General features: G+C 39.1%; 1 pseudogene; it reads left to right on the forward strand.

Moving 5' to 3' along the window:
* Positions 1–7,459: 7,459 nt before the first annotated feature.
* Positions 7,460–8,422, forward strand: LOC118829091 (annotated as a pseudogene).
* Positions 8,423–8,713: the final 291 nt, after the last annotated feature.

Raw genomic sequence — 8,713 nt, forward strand, 5'->3', positions numbered from 1 at the left:
AAATATTTATAAATAGATACCTTGCCCCTCTCCCATGGTCATACACTCCTTAGTCCTCACTTTTCTATCCTAAAAAGCCACTTCTTTGTTTGGCCTTCTTATTGACTTGGCTTCAAGTCTTCTTATTATCTCCCAGTGTGACTGAGTTCCAGTTCGTCAGTTCCAGCATCTAGAACATCTCCAGATTTGCTCTGTTCCAGAGTTTCATGGAATTATGATGTGCCATTCCTGTGTGTCCTACATAGCCTGAGCACTTGGTGAGCTCTCACAGAAGAGTTGACATTCTGAGAAGATTTCCATACCCTGCTTGTCACAAAGTTCATTGCCATTGAATTCTGGAATAGATTATTTTGCCTTGAATTGCAGCCAATTAGTGTTTTTTAATCAAATCAATTTTTAAATTTATATTTTCAGTTCTTTTTTTGGAGAGGGGAAGGCAGGGCAATTGGGGTTAAGTGACTTGCCCGAGGTCACACAGCTAGTAAGTATGTCTGAGGCCACATTTGAACTCAGGTCCTCCTGACTCTAGGGCTGGTGCTCTACTCACTGTATTTTCAGTTCTTAATTCTCTCCCTCCTGTCTGCCCCTACTTTACCTATTGAGGAGGCACAAGATATGATACTCATTACATATAAGAAATCATACAAAACATATTTCCACATTAGCTATATTGTGACAGAAAAGACATAATAATAAAGGAAGTGATCTGCACTCAGAGTTTATGAATTCTTTATCTGGAGATAGATAGTATTTTTCATGAGTCCTTTGGAATTATCAGTGATCCTTGTATTGATCAGAGTAGCTAAATCTTTCACAGTTGATCACTGCTACAACATTGCTGTTACTGTGTACTCCTAGTTTTTTTCACTTGGTTTTACATGAATTTGTCCTGGTTTTTCTGAAATAATTCACTTATCATTTCTTATAGGATAATAGTATTCCACCAAAATTATGTACAACAACTTGTTCAACAATGTGCAATTGATGGACATACCTTCAGTTTCCAATTCTTTGCCTCCGCAAAAAGAGCTGCTACAAATATTTTTGTATATATGGGTCCTTTTCCTTTCTTTGATCTCTTTAGGGTACAGAACTGGTAGTAGCATTTTTGAGTCAGAGGGTATGGCCAGTTTTAGAGGCCTTTGGACATGGTAGAGTTTAATTTTAAAAAATTGTAACTAAATAACCATCAGTATAAACAACCAAATAAGCACATAGGTCAAGGAATAAAAAGCTTGACTTTACCTTGTAAAGAGTTAAACAATTAACGAAGAGTATAGAAAACACCTTTGTGTTTTGTTCTCTTCCAGATCTACTAAATGTTTCTCCATCTTTAGCTCATTCTCCTTTCTCTATCCTACCATTTCTATTCTTTTATCTTAGTTTTGAGATAGGATTATAAATTTAGAGCTGAAAAGGAGCTCAGAAACCACTTACCTATGGGCCGAGCTAAGATGGCAGCTAGAAAGCAGGGACTTGCTTGAGCTCCCCCCAGGTCCCTCCAAACACCTATAAAAATGGCTGTGAAAAAATTCTAGAGCTACAGAACCCACGAAATAGCAAAGCGAAGCAGGGCTCCAGCCTGGATGGTCGTTGGGAAGGTTCTATAGCACAGAACTGGGAGCAGAGCAGAGTCCAGCATGGGCCCTGCCAGGACCAACCAGACCAGGAGCTGGGCAGGAATAGGCCATGACACCCTGAATCAGTGAGCTGTGGCACTTACCAGACTTTTCAATACACAAATGCCAAAGACAATAGAGAAAGTTAGTGGGAAAAGCTGCTGGGACAGAGTGAAAAGAGTTCATGGTCAGCTACCACCCTGGGGGCAGCAGAGGTGGTGAAGCTCTGAGGCTACTTCCAGAGCCACAGCTGCAGTTGCTTCTGACTGGCCCCAGGCTCAACTGGTGGGAGGAATTAAGCAGCGGATTAGAGTGGGAGTGCAAAGCCTGCTTTGCCCTTCCTGGATCTGGGGTGCAATACTGGTTGGCGGTTCTTGGAGGAGAAGGAGCTCTGGTGTGGCAGAGCTTACCATGTAGAAGTGGCTCTCAAAATACCAGCGCAGTCCCTCAAGCTTGGGACAAAGTACTCTCCACTCTATAAGCAGTCATACCCTGACAAAAAACTCAAGGGTCAAGAAGTTGTTTGGGAATATGAACAGGCAGCAAAAATGCTCTCAGATTCAGATTCAGACTTTGGAATCTTTTTTTGGTGACAAAGAAGACCAAAACATACAGCCAGAAGTCAAAAAAGTCAAAGAGCCTACAACAAAAGCCTCCAAGAAAAACATGAACTGGTCTCAGGACATGGAAGAGCTCAAAAAGGATTTGGAAAAGCAAGTAAGAAAAGTAGAGGAAAAATTGGGAAGAGAAATGAGAGTGATGCAAGAAAACCATGAAAAACCAGTCAATAACTTGCTAAAGGAGACCCAAAAAAATATTGAAGAAAATAAAATTTTTAAAAATAGACTAACTTAAATGGCAAAAGATCTCCAAAAAGTCAACGAGGAGAAGAATGCCTTGAAAGGCAGAATTAGACAAATGGAAAAGGAGGTCCAAAAGACCACTGAAGAAAATACTACCTTAAAAATTAGATTGGAGCAAGTGGAAGCTAGTGACTTTATGAAAAATCAAGATATTACAAAGCAGAACCAAAGGAATGAAAAATGGAAGACTATGTGAAATATCTTATTGGAAAAACCACTGACCTGGACAATAGATCCAAGAGAGATAATTTAAACATTATTGGACTCCCTAAAAGCCATGATCAAAAAAAGAGCCTAGACATTATTTTTCAAGAAATTATCAAGGAGAACTGCCCTGATATTCTAGAGCCAGAGGGTCAAATAGAAATTGAAAGAATCCAATGATCATCTCCTGAAAAAGATCCCCCCCCCAAAAAAAACTCCTAGGAATATTGTCACCAAATTCCAGAGTTCCCAGGTCAAGGAGAAAATATTGCAAGCAGTCAGAAAAAAATAATTTGGGTTTGTGGAAACACAATCAGGATAACACAAGATCTAGCAGCTTCTACATTAAGGGATCAAAGGACTTGGAATATGATATTCTGAATGTCAATGGAACTAGGATTAAAACCAAGGATCACCTACCTAGCAAAACTGAGTATAGTGCTCCAAGGCAAAATATGGATTTTCAATAAAATAGAGGACTTTCAAGCTTTCTCGATGAAAGACCAGAGCTGAATAGAAAACTTGACTTTCAACACAAGAATCAAGAGAAGCATGAAGAGGTAAACAAGAAAGAGCAATCATAAGGGACTTATTAAAGTTGAACTGGTATGTTTACATTCCTACATGGAAAGATGATGTGTGTAATTTGTGAGACCTCAGTACTAGGGTAGCTGAAGGGAATATATATAGACAGAGGGCACAGGGTGAATTGAATTTGAAGGGAGGATATCTAAAAAAATAAAATTAAATTAAGGGATAAGACAGGAATATATTGAGAGAGGGAGAAAGGGAGAGATAGAATAGGGTAAATTATCTTGTATAAAAGTGGCAAGAAAAAGCAGTTCATTAGAAGGGAAGAGGGGGCAGGTGAGGGGGAATGATTGAATCTTGCTCTCATTGGAATTGTCTTGAGGAGGGAATAACATACACATTCAATTGGGCATCTTACCCCACAAGAAAGAAGGAGGAAGGGGATAAAAAAGGGGGGGATGACAAAAGGAAGGCAGATGGAGGAGGAGGTAATCAAAAGCAAACACTTTCAAAACGGGAACGGGTCAAGGGAGAAAACTGAATAAAGGGGGACAGGATAGGAGGGAGGGAAATATAGTTAGTCTTTCACAACATGAGTACTGTGGAAGTGTTTTACGTAATGATACATGTGTGGCCTATGTTGAATTGCTTGCCTTCTTAGGGAGAGTGAGTGAGGAGGGAAGAGGGGAGAGAATTTGGAACTCAAAGTTTTAAAAGCAGAAAAAAAGGTGTTTTTGCATGCAACTAGGAAATAAGATACATAGGCAATGGGGTATAGAAATCTGTCTTGTCCTACAAGAAAGTAAGGGAAAAGGGGATGGGGGGAGTGGGGTGATAGAAGGGAGGGCTGACTGGAGAACAGGGCAATCAGAATATATGCCATCTTGGAGTGGGTGGGAGGGTAGAAATGGGGAGAAAATTTACACTTCAAAATCTTGTGGAAATCAATGCTGAAAACTAAAAATATTTTTATTAAAAAAAGAATAAGACCTAAAAAAAATAAAAAATAAAATTTTTGAATCAAAAAAAAAAAGAAACCAGGGACATAGCCCACATTTTACAGATGAGGAAACCCAGGCCTAGAGAAGTTAAATAACTAGACCAAAGCCATATAGGTACTTAATGTCACAGGTGGAACTTGAGCCCAACTTTTCTGATTCAGACCAATTGTTCTTTCCACTGTACCATATAGCTGTCTATAAAATTCTGTGTATGAAACAGACATCATTAGTATTACTCAGGAAGTCTTTCCTTTGAAAGCAGGAGAAGAATATATAGAGGTAAGGAGTCATAGTGCTGGACATAGCTAGGTGAATCACAGAAGCCTAGTGGAAAAAACTGTCTTAAAGTGAAGTTGTGGAGGCCAGAAGAATATGGCAAGGAGTACTGGGAAAGACATGGCAGTGGGTGGGGGGAAACAACAGGATATTGTGGAGAGAAACAAGATATGGGAGTTAACAAGCTACAGTGGAGAGTTTTACTTCACAGTTCTACTTGCAATGGAAATATGGTATATAATGCCTATTTTCTATAGCAGTATTAGAATGATTCTATTCCGTTGCAATTTTTATAGAAGTTGCAATAATTTTAGAGTAGATCTGCAATAATTCAGTTGAGTCACAATCTTGTTCTGTTCATCCTTCCATTGTTGCTGAAACTTTACAAAATAGCAAACTTCCCAAAACTCCCCTTTAACCATATCTATATCTATATCTATATCTATCTATCTATCTATCTATCTATCTATCTATCTATATATATATATATATATATACATATATATATATGTAGGAGGGGATGATGGTAATAGAATTTGAATGCTAGTGCTAATTGTTAAATTTGTAGTAGGGTGACTAGAGTGGAAATCTTGACTCTGCTACTTACTCTCTGTTTGACATTGGGACACTTGTGACCTTTGACACTTTAACTCTCTGGGCCTCAGTTTCCTCATCTGTGAAATGAGGAGGTTGGACTAGGTAGCTTCTGTGATCTCTTTCCAGTTCTGAAATCTGCAATTCTAGTGTTAAGTGAGGGTTGGGGTATGGTAAAGCTTGTAGAAACAATGTTACTAGCAGCTGCTGTGCAGGTGTAAGACCAATAACACCAGCACACAAGAGAGCTGTTAGCACAGGTTCTTTGATCTACTTTTCTAAGGAAAGAAACTTTAAGGGGTTAACAATCTTACTTTAATTAAACATACATATATCATTCACTTAGTTCAGGGGGAAAAGCCAGCACTCTGAACTTCAGAGCAAACACAAACAGCAATTACAAACATACATTATACAAACGTAACAAACAGAAATCATTAGACAGGCTTCTATCAGTCCATAGCAATATATATAGTTACCAGAGAGAGAGAGAAGCACCAACATCTAGGTTTTCAAAGCCAGGGGAGCTCCTTCAACTACCCACCGTCTTGTCACCAACACTCTTCCAATGAGTGTGCCCCCAAAGGCAAAACACTAATCTCTGATCTTATATACAAGTCTCAGGGTCAAAGGACTTCACAACCATGTGACTCAGACCTATGTGAACTAGGCTTTCTTGTTTCTTAAGCAGCTCAAAAACTCTTGATTCAATCAACAAAACAAAAGACTACTTAAAGTCCACTTGGCTTGCCATTACATTTAAAAGTTAAGACTCATGGAAGGTACTTGATTACCTTAGCATTCTAAAAGAGAAAACAAAAAAATCCCACCTTAATTACCATGACAAAGTTCCACTGTAAAATATGTCAAAATAGAATCAAACTAGTCTATTGTGTTCTGTACCTTATAGCCACTAGAGACCAGGAAAAATGTTATATAACCTCCTTAAAAAGCAGCAGTTACTACTGACACTGAGGAATGTTTTCTTTATCCATTTCCTGAATTTCCAATTGCCCACTTGACCACTGGGCAAAGGAATAATTCAATCAGTGAAATGATAAACACCCTTGAAATATGGTCTTATTCACAGCCAAGTACCCCATGTTTGCTATCTGAGAAGCCAGAAATAGCACAGCATCTGTGCCCAAGTTTCTGAATAGTTCTTCCCTTCCAATTCAAATGGACTGGTTCCCTAGATTGTTTTTTAAGAGAGAACACAGAATTCCTCTTAATTTAACACTTGTAAATGTGGAACTCTCTTTGTTTTCCATGTGCTCCTTCTAAGATGCAAACAAACAATTAGCATTCAGGACAGATCAGATGACTTAAGTTGTATTTTTAATATGTATTTGCTGTTAGTGTAATTTTTTAAGGTTCAGATTAAGTCTTTTGAAATCTAGGACTCAATAACATAATTTTTTGGCTACCCATTTATTCATGAGGAGTAGGATAAGATAAAATAGAATGTAACACTGGCTTTGGGAATTCAAGACCATGGGAGCTGAAAAAAGTGGTAATAAGATTTGAACTCAAGGCTTGGTTCCTGGATTTAAATTTATCACATAACATAATCTTTCTAATGTAGAATAAAAGTTAAAGAGAGAAAGAATTTTGGCTCAATATAAGCACAAGAATTCCAACTAAAGTTATCTCAAGTTGGACTGAGATGCTATATGGGTTAATCAGTTCTCTGCCATTGAAAGTGTTCAAAAGGGATTTTGAAAAATAGCATCAAACAAGGAGCTAGATTAGCTCTATCAAGGAAGGGGTATACCAGATGACCTTTAAAGTCCCTAGGATTCTATGTTTCCATTTCAACAGTACTTAAATTGAAGGATTGAAAGTTTCAGAAAATTTGACAATGAAGTTATTTTCAATTTGCCTTTACATTTTAAAAATTACAAAGCAGCATTAGGAATTTCAGTAGTATACTCAAAATCCAGTATTTTATTTTGTGCACATTTTAATAACACTAAAAATGAGAAACTCTGACTAATAATCTAAGAGAAAATAGATATAGGAACATATTAGAAGAGAGGATAAAACCTAGGAGAAACATATTGCCATTCATTGGATAGCATGCTACCTAAAAAGGAAAGAAGTATACAGAGGTTTCCTTTGCAGTATATTTATACTATCTATATTTTATAGCCACATTCAGTAATTAGGTTTTTTGTAGAATGACAGATGTTTGACAAAGTTATACCAAAGAAGATTAAGATTTTCAGTAATTTAAATATCAATAGGTTTTTTTTATTAGGAATTTTTCTGTATTAAAATAAAATTACATTGCTTTCCGCGCTGCCCCGAAGAGGGTTCCATACGGCGTTGTTCTCTGTTTCCGTCGTAACTTTAAAGGGAAACTTTCACAATGTCCAGAGCCCTGGATGTCTTGCAGATGAAGGAGGAGGATGTCCTCAAATTTCTTGCTGCAGGAACCCATTTGGGTGGCACCAATTTGGACTTCCAGATGGAACAGTATATCTACAAAAGGAAGAGTGACCATATCTACATCATTAACTTGAAGAGAACTTGGGAAAAGCTTTTGCTGGCAGCTCATGCTATTGTCGCCATCGAAAACCCAGCCGATGTTAGTGTCATCTCATCCAGGAACACTGGCCAGCGAGCTGTTCTGAAATTTGCTGCTGCCACTGGCGCTACACCTATTGCTGGACGTTTCACACCGGGCACCTTCACTAACCAGATTCAGGCAGCTTTCAGGGAGCCTCGCCTCTTGGTGGTCACTGATCCTCGGGCAGATCACTAGCCTCTGACTGAAGCATCGTATATTAACCTCCCAACCATTGCACTGTGCAACACAGACTCTCCACTTCGCTATGTGGATATTGCCATTCCATGTAACAACAAGGGGGCTCACTCAGTGGGTCTGATGTGGTGGATGCTGGCCTGTGAAGTCCTGCGTATGTGTGGTACCATCTCTCGTGAACACCGGTGGGAGGTTATGCCTGATCTTTACTTCTACAGGGATCCAGAGGAGATTGAAAAGGAAGAGCAGGCCGCAGCTGAGAAGGCAGTGACAAAGGAAGAGTTTCAGGGTGAATGGACCGCACCTGCCCCAGAATTCACTGCTACTCAGCCGGAGGTGGCGGATTGGTCTGAGGGAGTACAGGTGCCATCTGTGCCCATTCAGCAGTTCCCCACCGAAGATTGGAGTGCTCAGCCGGCTACTGAGGACTGGTCTGCGGCTCCTACTGCTCAGGCTACTGAATGGGTAGGAACTACCACAGAGTGGTCTTAAGTTTCGCCCCAGATGCTCTAATAGTGTTGGAAAAATGCTGATGGAAAATAAACATTGGTTTCTTACAAAAAAAAATAAAATTACATTTAATATAATTTAATATGTGTTTCTCTAGAAAAAGAGCAACATGCCAAAACATTACCCAATGCACATAGAGCAGCAAATGAACAATTTTCTGAGCTTATGTAATAAAGCCCAATGATAAGGAATTTAAGGATTTCTCTCTGTCTCTCTCTCTCTCTCTCTCTCTCTCTCTCTCTCTCTCTCTCTCTCTGTGCGTGTGTGTGTGTGGTTGGGTGGGTGTGTGTGAATTAGAGAGGTAAGGAGTGATAGTGCCAGGTGAGGTTTTATGACAGAAGCGAAGTG

This window comes from Trichosurus vulpecula, chromosome 1 (assembly GCF_011100635.1).
Source record: "Trichosurus vulpecula isolate mTriVul1 chromosome 1, mTriVul1.pri, whole genome shotgun sequence".
In the NCBI taxonomy this organism is placed as follows: domain Eukaryota; kingdom Metazoa; phylum Chordata; class Mammalia; order Diprotodontia; family Phalangeridae; genus Trichosurus; species Trichosurus vulpecula.